A 9,272-nucleotide genomic window follows, 5' to 3' on the forward strand; every position below is an offset into this window, starting at 1 on the left:
CGGAGCCACGCCGAGGGAGAGCTGCAGGGGTCGAGCCTAGCCCAGAAGGACTGGGCGGAGGGCGGGCTGCAGGCGGGGCCAGGCTCCGATTGGGTGCAGAGCGCCTGGAGCCCCGTTGCTCGACGGCGGGGGCGGGCAGATCTCGTAGCCTGAGGACCGGGATCCGGTGCACCTCAGGGGCCGAGCAGGAACCAGTCCTCTGAGTTGAGCGAGCAGAGCAGAAAAGGCGTGTCTTAAAGTTAATGAACCCAATAAACTCGTCTCGGGATCCACAGAGCCCCGGAGGCTCTCTGTACCGCTTCTTTCGTCTTAAAGCGGTTTTGACCCCTTCTCTCTCACATTTGAAGTTAAAAAAGAAAAAATTCTATTGCCACCTCAATGCCTTTGCCCAGGCTGTCTCCCTCAGTTGGGGGTACCTTCTCCAATCATCCAAGAGTTATCTTTCTCTGATCTTCTAGGAGGGAGCCATTCAACAGGGAGCCATTCTGGGCTCCAGCCTGGGACCCAGCTACCATGATCAAGGAAGAGAAAGAGGTGCCACCAGACTTCTGGAAAATAAGTGGCCATGATCTCATGGCCTGTCATCACTGGACAGTGACTGCAACCCCATGGCTGGACAAAGGTGGGGGGGGGGGCAGGTAGGCAGCAGCATTTCTAGCAGGACATTTCAGTCTTTTTGATTCTCTTCTCCATAAGAAGCCCACAGCCCCGACCTCTATTGGACAGTTAAAAAGTCTGCCAAGGGTTACCCAGAAAGGTGTCCTGTGTGCCTTGAGCTGGGGAGGGCTCACTCAGTCCAAAGACAAGGAAAGTCCACGGAGCCAGGAAGCGAGCTGGCCAGCAATGCTTGGCCACCCACAGTCCCGTTCAGCACAGACTCCCTCCTTACCACCTTGACACACATCTTGTTTCCGCTCCCAGTTCTCAAGCTGTCTGCTCTCCCTGGAATGTCTGTGTGTCCCTATTTGAATGGCTCCCCTGTTGAGGAGGTATTGGCCTGTAAATCCTCAAATGGTTCCCCCAGGACTCTCTCCTGCCTGGAATCAAAGCGCAGGCAGGGCCTGCTACAAGCACGCAGCGAACCTGTTGAAAACACACAATACCCACCCAGGGACAGACATTCTGAGATATGGTCTATACATCCACACATAGGCTCAACCTCCAAAATGCTTCAAATCCACAGAACACTTTGTAAACATGGGTGCAAACAGTCGAGAACACAGCCTGTCCACAAAGGCTACAAACCCAGCTCCAAGGCGGGCCTCTTTCCTCGACAGCCCCGCCCCTCACTTGAGAGCTGATCCTCCCTCCTCAGGCCTCCCCAGCATGCTCCTAGCAACAGCCAACAGTTCTTGCAGTTGCCAGGCAACAGGAGAACCTGTCAGCCCCTCAGAGGCCAGGCTCACCAGAGGTGGGCAGACACAGACCCCAATCAATGGAGGCCAGGCAGGACAGGGCCACTGGGAGGCATGGCCCCTTGGCCCCAAGCCAGTTCTTGTGGTATTTGTACCAGTTAGTCCCTCCTTTCAAGTGCTCTTCCTAGAGTCCAGCGACCTCTGCATCCAGTGCTCCTGGCTCTCCCTCCCTTTCTCCATGGGGGCCCCAGGGCTACTGGAAAGAGGCCTCTGTTTGCTCCTCCCGTCACATACCACTTCTGGGGCTCAGAACCCCACAGGACCATCTCCAGCCCAGCTTCTCCCTGAATCACCAGCCCCATGTTCATCACTGCTCTGAAGCCCAGTCATTTCAAGTACCCCCAATAATCCCTATTCCTGGGCTTTCCACCTGGTGGCCTTGTGACCAGCCAGAGCCATCATCCTTCCTCTGCATCCCTACACCCCGTCAGTTTCTTCCCTTCCTTACCTCCTGAACTCCCACTCAAATATGGCCCCATTGTCCCTTATTCTAGGCCTCCAGCCTTCTCCCTGGCTCTCCAGTTTCCTCTACAATACATCCTCTACATTGCAGTCAAGGGAATCCTACTCAAAGAAGCCACATCACTGTCTTGCACACAAACCTTCTGTGGCTCCCCAGTACCCTGAGAATAAAGCCCACACACATTGCTTTGGACCGTGCAGGGGCACAAATGCAACAGTGGTGGCTGATAGCAAGGACTCTCCGGAGAGCAGTCTGCAAACTGCCTGGCTGCGTATTACTTTGGACAAGTACCAGAAACTCCTTGGGTCTCAGGTCTTTTTATCAGTAAAGTGGACCTAACAGTCATAGCTACCCATTGTACTGGCAGAGATCAGGGCTAAGGAAGGAAATGTAGGTAAATGTTCAGAATGTGCATGGTACATGGAACACCCTCAGTATGGGTGACTTGCTATAATAGTAATTTCTGCCAGGCCCTGTAGGAGCTGTCCCCCACCAAGGCCCAAATCATCTCCCTCCCTGTGACACCCTAGCACTCCAGCCATCTGACTTGCCTTGCTCTCCCCACCCTCTTGCATGTTCTCCTTTATCCCTTCCTCCATTTCCCTCCTCCCTATCTTTCATTCCCTGGTTATAAACTGGGCATCTCTGACTCCTATTGTCCTGGGGCTTCCCCTCCCCCAACAGATCCTAACAGGCCTGGTAGTGAGTCTCTCCCCCCATTCAGATCTCTGATTCCAAACCCCTTACAGCTTAATCCTTGAGGCTGGTAGGTAAATCTTTGTTAAATGAAATCAATGAATCACATAAACTTTAATTCACCCTTTCCAGGGGTTCCCCCACCCTGGATCGGGGAGAAGTGTTAACAATTAATCCTGCTGTTGCTATAAAAAAAATATGCCATAGCTGTTTGTGGAGAGCGGGGAGAAATTCAAGGTACATGGGAAGGTTGGGAAGCTTTCTTGGTGGAGGTGGTGTGCGCAGTGTTAGAGGGAGATCACTGAAGGAAGAGGGAACAGGGACTGGGAAGGGGGTTCGGGAAGAGGTGGGGAGAAAATCGAGGGTCAGAGCTAGAGAAACATCTGGGTTTGCAGCTGAGGTCACTGAGACCCAGAGGGGTCGGGACCCATCCATGGTCGTCCAGTGAGGGACATACAGGCATGCTGCTTCCTTCACAGTTGGGAACCCAGGAGTTCTTTTATCCTTTCATGAGACGCTGTTCTGGGGGCAGAGGATGGTTGCCCAGCCAGGGCCTCCTGGGCACCAGAGGAGCCATGACTTGTCTCTCTGCACTGCACGTTGCTCCAGCACCCCATGAACTAGACTGTAATGGACAGTGAAATGACATTCAGCAGAAATGAGGATAGCACCCCAGCTGTAATGAAGGGCCTGCTACTGGCTCCCTTGGAGAGCTAGGACAGCCTTGGGGCAGGCCAGAGGCCACAGAGCAGCTCTTCTGTCCTGAGTTCCTGTCATGCACCAGGTTGAACAGGGTGAGGAATGGAGACCCCCTTAGTGGGCCGTGACATACCAGCCCACGGGCTCCAGGAAGGGGAAGCTGCCAGCACTTCCCCAAAGGCAGTTTCAGGGTAGGCATGTCTGCCCCCGCCCAGAGTCCAGGAACAGCCAAGGCCCCACAGGGATGCCGAGTCCAGGATTCTGGCCACCCCACCTCCATGGCTCACAGATGGCAGGGAGTCGCCAGCAAAACTCTACCATTAAATCACAGCTTTACAGATAAAAGAGTCTCAACGAACTTCTGCCTGTAGATCTCAGTGGCCGGGGCTGGTTCCCTCCCTGCAACCCTTAGCCAGGCTCCACCTCCTGGTACACCCCCGGCACTTCCTCTTTCCTGCTTCTGAGCCCAGCAGCACTTTTGAGATTGGAGTCAGCCACCTCATCCTCTCTGCCCCTTTCTTCCAAACCTCCATTCCCAGGCTTCTCTTCCCTCCCCCTAGAGAAACAATCCCAAGCCTGGCAGGCCTTGGGGTCAGGGTCCCCTTCCTTCCACTGGCTCTGGCACCTGGAGAACTGAGGCCGCCAGCACTCCATGCCAAAAAGTTGCTTGATAGGCTAGGGGGTTCCACCTGATACAGAGGCAGGAGGCTCTCAGAGGAGGAGTCATTCGTTCAACGACTGTGTGCTGAGAACCTGAGGGTGAGGGAGGCAGCTGGAAGCCTGCCCTTCAGGAGCACATGCCAAACACGACAACAGGGAAATGAACTCCAGGGTTTCGGAGGAACTCAAGAGGGTGACACGGAGCCCCTGGGAAGTGTATGTATGAGGAACAGTGACTTGTTCCCAAGGAGGGGAACTCTGAACGATGAGAAGGGACCAAGCATGTGACAAGCTAAGAGAAGAGGGTAATAAACAGGCGGAAGCGACAGCAAAGACACTGGGGCAGGGCGGGAAGGGCCTGGGTGTTCCTGGAACCGAAAGGCCAGCCTTGCCAGAGCAAGAGGGTCTGTGGTGTGAGAGAGGACACCTATGAGACATCAGTGAGGTGAAGAGCAGGCAGGGAGTTCCCAAGTGCCTAAGAGATGCTGAGGTAGGACTGTATATGAGGCTGTAGCAGATCCCAGCATCTCCAAGCATCATGTCTGGCCCTGAAAATCCGACTTATCTTTGGCACTCACAGGGTGCTGCTGCTATGACTGGGGGAGAACTGTCCAGGGGATCCAGGGAGCCTTCAAGGCTCTGGGTCCAGGACTGAGTTGAGACCCCCTCCATGTCCTTGAAGAGCTCTTGTCCAACCTGCCCCTGTGTCTGCCACCTACGTGGCCTCTAAAGGCCACCTCCCCTGGGAAACCCAGGATCCTTAAGAGGGCCTGGGAAATAATAATCAGCCTTATCCCCAGGAGCCACTCCTCTGCTCACCTTGTTGCCTTGCCTTCCCTGTCAGTGCTATCCAAAGGCTGGAGCTGGAAGCTTCTCCTGCGACTCGTTAGGGCCTTCATTAGCACCGCTTCCTGGAATTTAATTTAATGAAGAATCAAAAACAGCCCTAATGAAGGTGATGCAACAGCAAGCAGCCCATGAGGTGCCTCCAAGGCCAAGCCACCAAGGCTCAGGCACTTCTTGTAGATTGTGACCAGCTGTAGCGGGGGAAGAGGAACGGGACCTGTCCTGAGAGAGATGCTAGTCACTGGGCCCTGAGAGCATGAGATATTGCTCTGCAGAACTGCAGAGAGCAAATGCTGCCACTGAAGCCACCTAGACAAAGTTAGAGGAATAAGCCTGGTTGGGGATGGTGACAGGCTGTTGGGGAAAAACTTCTGAGATGCTCTGGGCCAGCACAGTCCCAGCTGTGGGCTAGTGCCAGCAGAGAGTAAGGACAGGTCAGGGTATCAGAGCCACAGGGCAGGAAGACGTCCAAATTTCATTCCAAATGTGATGGAAACAATCGGAGGTTTTTAGGGAATTCCCTGGTTGTCCAGTGGTTAGGACGTAGTACTTTCACTGCTGGGGCCCAGGTTCAATTCCTGGTCAGGAAACTAAGATCCCACAAGCAGTGTAAGCTTAAAAATCAAACAAAAAAACCCCAAAAACAACTGGAGGGTTTTTGAGAATGGGTGACATGATCTGCTATTTTAAAGTTCCCCATGGGAGGCTTCCCTGGTGGCTCAGTGGTCAAGAATCTGTCTGCCAATGCAGGGGACACAGGTTTGATTCTCCGTCCAGGAAGATCCCGCCCATGAGCCACGACTACTGAGCCTGCTCTCTACAACAAGAGAAGCCACCTCACTGAGAAGCTGGCACGCTGCAACTGGAGAAAGCCCATGCAGCAAGGAAGACCCTCCCAGACAAAAACCAATAAAATTGGTTTTAAAAATAAAGTTCTTTCTGGCTGCTGTGAACCAGAGAAAGTAGGAAAGAAGGCATGGGGTGGCCACCATGTGGTGCAGGAGATGAGGGAGATGGAGTGAAACCTATGGAGACAGGGCTGTCCCACATCCTCTAGGAGAGGGTAGCTGGGGACGTGTGCGGGGCAGGGCACACATAACTGGGCTGAGCTAGTTTCCTCCAGCAGGTTTGGGCTGACTAGTCCCCTTTTAGTCCTCTCCACAGGCTTGGCCTCTTCTCCAAACGGACATTGCTCCAACATTTAAAGAAAATCTGCTGAAAGTCTTCCCCAGCCACCTCGAGCTGCTTCCCCAGCTCTGAGCACCTTTTTACTCCACTGCTGGAAAGCCTTCCTTGCCCTGCCCTCAGGTCTTGGGCAGCGCCAAGCCTCCCAGGAGCTCCAGGATTGTATTTCACAAGGGAAAAGGCTGGAGGCTTAGGTGTGGGGGCCAAGAGCTACGAAGGGTGCAGCCTTACAGACCAGAGTCGTCCCTCCCCTTTGGCCTCCTGACACTGTTCCCCACCCCGACCCCGCAACACTGCCTGCCCTCGGCCCACCACGGCTTCCTCGCACACTTCCCTCTCCCTCTTATTGACAATCTTCCCCAAGTTTCGGAACCCAAACCCTCCTGACTCCCTGCGCACCCCTATCTCCCCACCCCGCCCCCCCACTTCCCCGCCTCCGGTGTGAACTGAAGCCGGAAGCGGCCCCGGAGCGCGCCGCCCCGCCCCTTCCGGGGCTTCTCGAGGCGGGAGTGCGGGCTTTGGGCGGCGCCAGAGACCGAGCACGGCTTCGCGGGACAGCAGCGCCCTCTAGCGGTTCTCTAGCGCAACGCGGGAGCCAAGGCTGGCGTAGGGCCCCCACCTCCCAGCGGTCCTCTAGTCTTCTGACTGCCGCTCGCGCCAGCATCAGTCCTGCCTTCAGTTTTGTTCTGCCTCCAGCCCTGAACCCCTGCCTCCGTCGATCTGCCCACTCGGTGGCCAGCAAGGCTCTCCCTCCATAGGGCAGCAGCCGCTCGGCGTCCTCTTGCTCAGAGCGGTCCGTGGTGCCTCAAGGCCCTCACCTCGCTCTGACCCCAGCCCTCCCCGCCTGCCTCCAGCCTTAGCCGCCCAGCCACAGAATGTGCCACGACACGTGTGCCTTGCTTCTTCTGGTCCCGGCATCTTCCCCCCCCCCCGAGTTCTAGAATGCTCTCTAACCTCCATCCTCCAAACTTAGAGCAAAGATTAGACGCTGATTTTGGTTGATTATCCTGGTGGGCATGTCCCTGCTTCCCACGGCTGGGGTGGCTGAGTGCCCATATTGTAAACTAAGCCGGGGGCCGCGGGCGGGTGTGATTTGGGGGCTCCGGGTGCCTTGATGAGCTTGACCCCAGGAGAGATGTGGACAGGATAAAGAGATGAACGGGGTGATGCTTCGTGGGGCTCTCAGAACGCACGGTTAAGGGTGAGTCTGGGACTCCAGCCCCTTCCTCTGAGCCAGGAACCCCTCCAAGGTCAGGCAACTCATGGAGGAAGGGACCAAGGCCTGGTTCCCTAATGACCTGGCCAAGCGTGAGAGTGGCAGCTACTCACTTGCCCAAGACGCTCAGTGTTGAGTGAATGAAGCCCCCACCCTTCCCTTGGCCGGCCGAAGCCTTCTTGCTTGCGCCCCTCCCATGCGCCAGCCAGGACTTTTTCTTGGACAGCCTTGGAACCTCAGGGCTCCCTGCACATGCAGCTGAGCGTCCCCACCACCAGGTTCTGTGGTGTATGGGCTGAGTCACCGCACAGCCCAGACTCTGACCGTTGACCGCCAGGGGGCAGCAGAGGCCGCTTTGTATGGACATGCTGGGTCGGGAGTGGATGGGTGTGGGGGGTTAAACTTAATCCAGTCCCAGGTCCGGCTGCGCGTGGCAGGGCAGGTTTGCAGCCTTGTATGGTTTTGAAAGCAGTTCTGTTCTTTCCGATATTTCCCAGCGCTACGTTTTCTTTCTAAGTAGCATTCAGTCTATTATTACTGTTCCACGGTTAAAAAAAAGAAGGGCAACCCACTCCAGTATTCTTGCCTGGAGAATCCCATGGACAGGGGAGACTGGTGGGCTATAGTCCATGGGGCCTCAAAGAGTCAGACGCGATTGAGCAGCAGCGACGATGTTTGAAAGTTAGTCGGTTGCTGGATGACTTTAAGAGAAGTCAAGGCTGAGACCTAAGTGAGTCTTCTGGGTCCGTCTATATGCTCCTTGTGGGGGCTTCCCAGGTGGCCCACTGGTAAAGAATCCACCTATCAAGGCAGGAGATGCAAGAGACATGGGTTTCATACATAGGTCGGGAGTAGGATCCTCTGGAGTAGGAAATGGCAAACTTGCTCCTGTATTCTTGCCTGGAAAATTCCATAGACAGAGGAACCTGGTGGGCTACAAGAGCCTGGTGGTCGCAAAAGTCAGACACAACTCAGCGACTAAGCACATGTGTTTGTTCCTCGAGGTCCCTGGCTCCATCGTGGACCCAGGATGCTCCTTGTTAGCAGCGCTTGGCTTGGCCACGCTGAGTGCCCCCTGATGCTACTGTCCGATCTCCATGTGCTGTCTTCCAGGGCTCTGGCCCAGAAGTCCTTCCGTTGCCTCCAGCCCACCACCCTGCCAGCTTCTTCCCATCTCATACCCTCAATAACTGCTGCTTCTTCCCAGACTTCCTTAAATGTCTCTGTCAGCCCTGCCCCTCTAAGTTCATACAAATTGTCTATGATTGTTATTTCCAGGTCCTACCTCTCCTTCCTCTACCCTTTCCAGACAGGCTTGCCTTTCCCTGCCCAAAAAAATCCCTGGTCAAGGTCCTTAGTGACCTACACGTTGCTGGACCCACTGGCCTGTGCTCCACCCTCAACTCCTTGAGCAGCTGATGCTTGCCTATCTCCCGGGAGCCCACACTCTCCTGGGTTTCCTCCCATCTCCTGGCTGCTCCCACCAGCTTCTTTGCAGGTTTCACCTCATCTCTCCTACCTCCCAACAGAGAAATGTTCCAGGGCTCAGTCCGTACTGCTCCCCTCCTCCTTCCAAACCCAAACTGTCCCTCCCCATCACATCTAGAACCCTGGCTTCAAGTACCAAGTACCTGGCTTCAAGTACCTGGCTTCCACTCTCTTTGCCTCCCGGATCCAAGGCCCCAGTACTGGTCACTCTACTGAACCTGAGTCACACACCTTAGCATAAAAATGGCATTTCCACTTTGATGTCCAGTCAGTGTTTTAAACTTTTCATGGGCAAAACTGATCTCCCTCCCAAGACTCCTGTTCTTCTAGCCTCCCTCAGCACATACAGGAGAAGCTTGGAGTCGCCCTGGACTTGTCTCTGTCCTTCCCCTCATACACACGTACCCAAGCCATCGGAGAACCCTGCCACCTCTACCTGCAGGACATGCCCAGCTTCTCGCCCTAACTATGCCCCTAGCTGGGCTGAGACGCCTGACATGCCCGTCTGGACCATCTGTAATAGCCCTGTGTCCCCATCACCCTTTTGCTCCCTGTCCCTCACCCCAGAGTCTAGTCTCAATGCAGCAGCCAGAATAATCCATTT

At 55.1% G+C, this 9,272-nt stretch overlaps 1 non-coding gene across 1 annotated transcript; it reads left to right on the top strand.

The window, feature by feature from the left end:
- The first annotated feature begins 5,297 nt into the window (after window positions 1-5,297).
- TRNAE-UUC lies at window positions 5,298-5,369 on the top strand. Its single transcript has one exon. It is a non-coding gene; the product is annotated as a tRNA-Glu (tRNA).
- The last annotated feature ends 3,903 nt before the right edge of the window (window positions 5,370-9,272 follow it).

The sequence above is a fragment of the Cervus elaphus genome, chromosome 24 (assembly GCF_910594005.1).
Source record: "Cervus elaphus chromosome 24, mCerEla1.1, whole genome shotgun sequence".
In the NCBI taxonomy this organism is placed as follows: domain Eukaryota; kingdom Metazoa; phylum Chordata; class Mammalia; order Artiodactyla; family Cervidae; genus Cervus; species Cervus elaphus.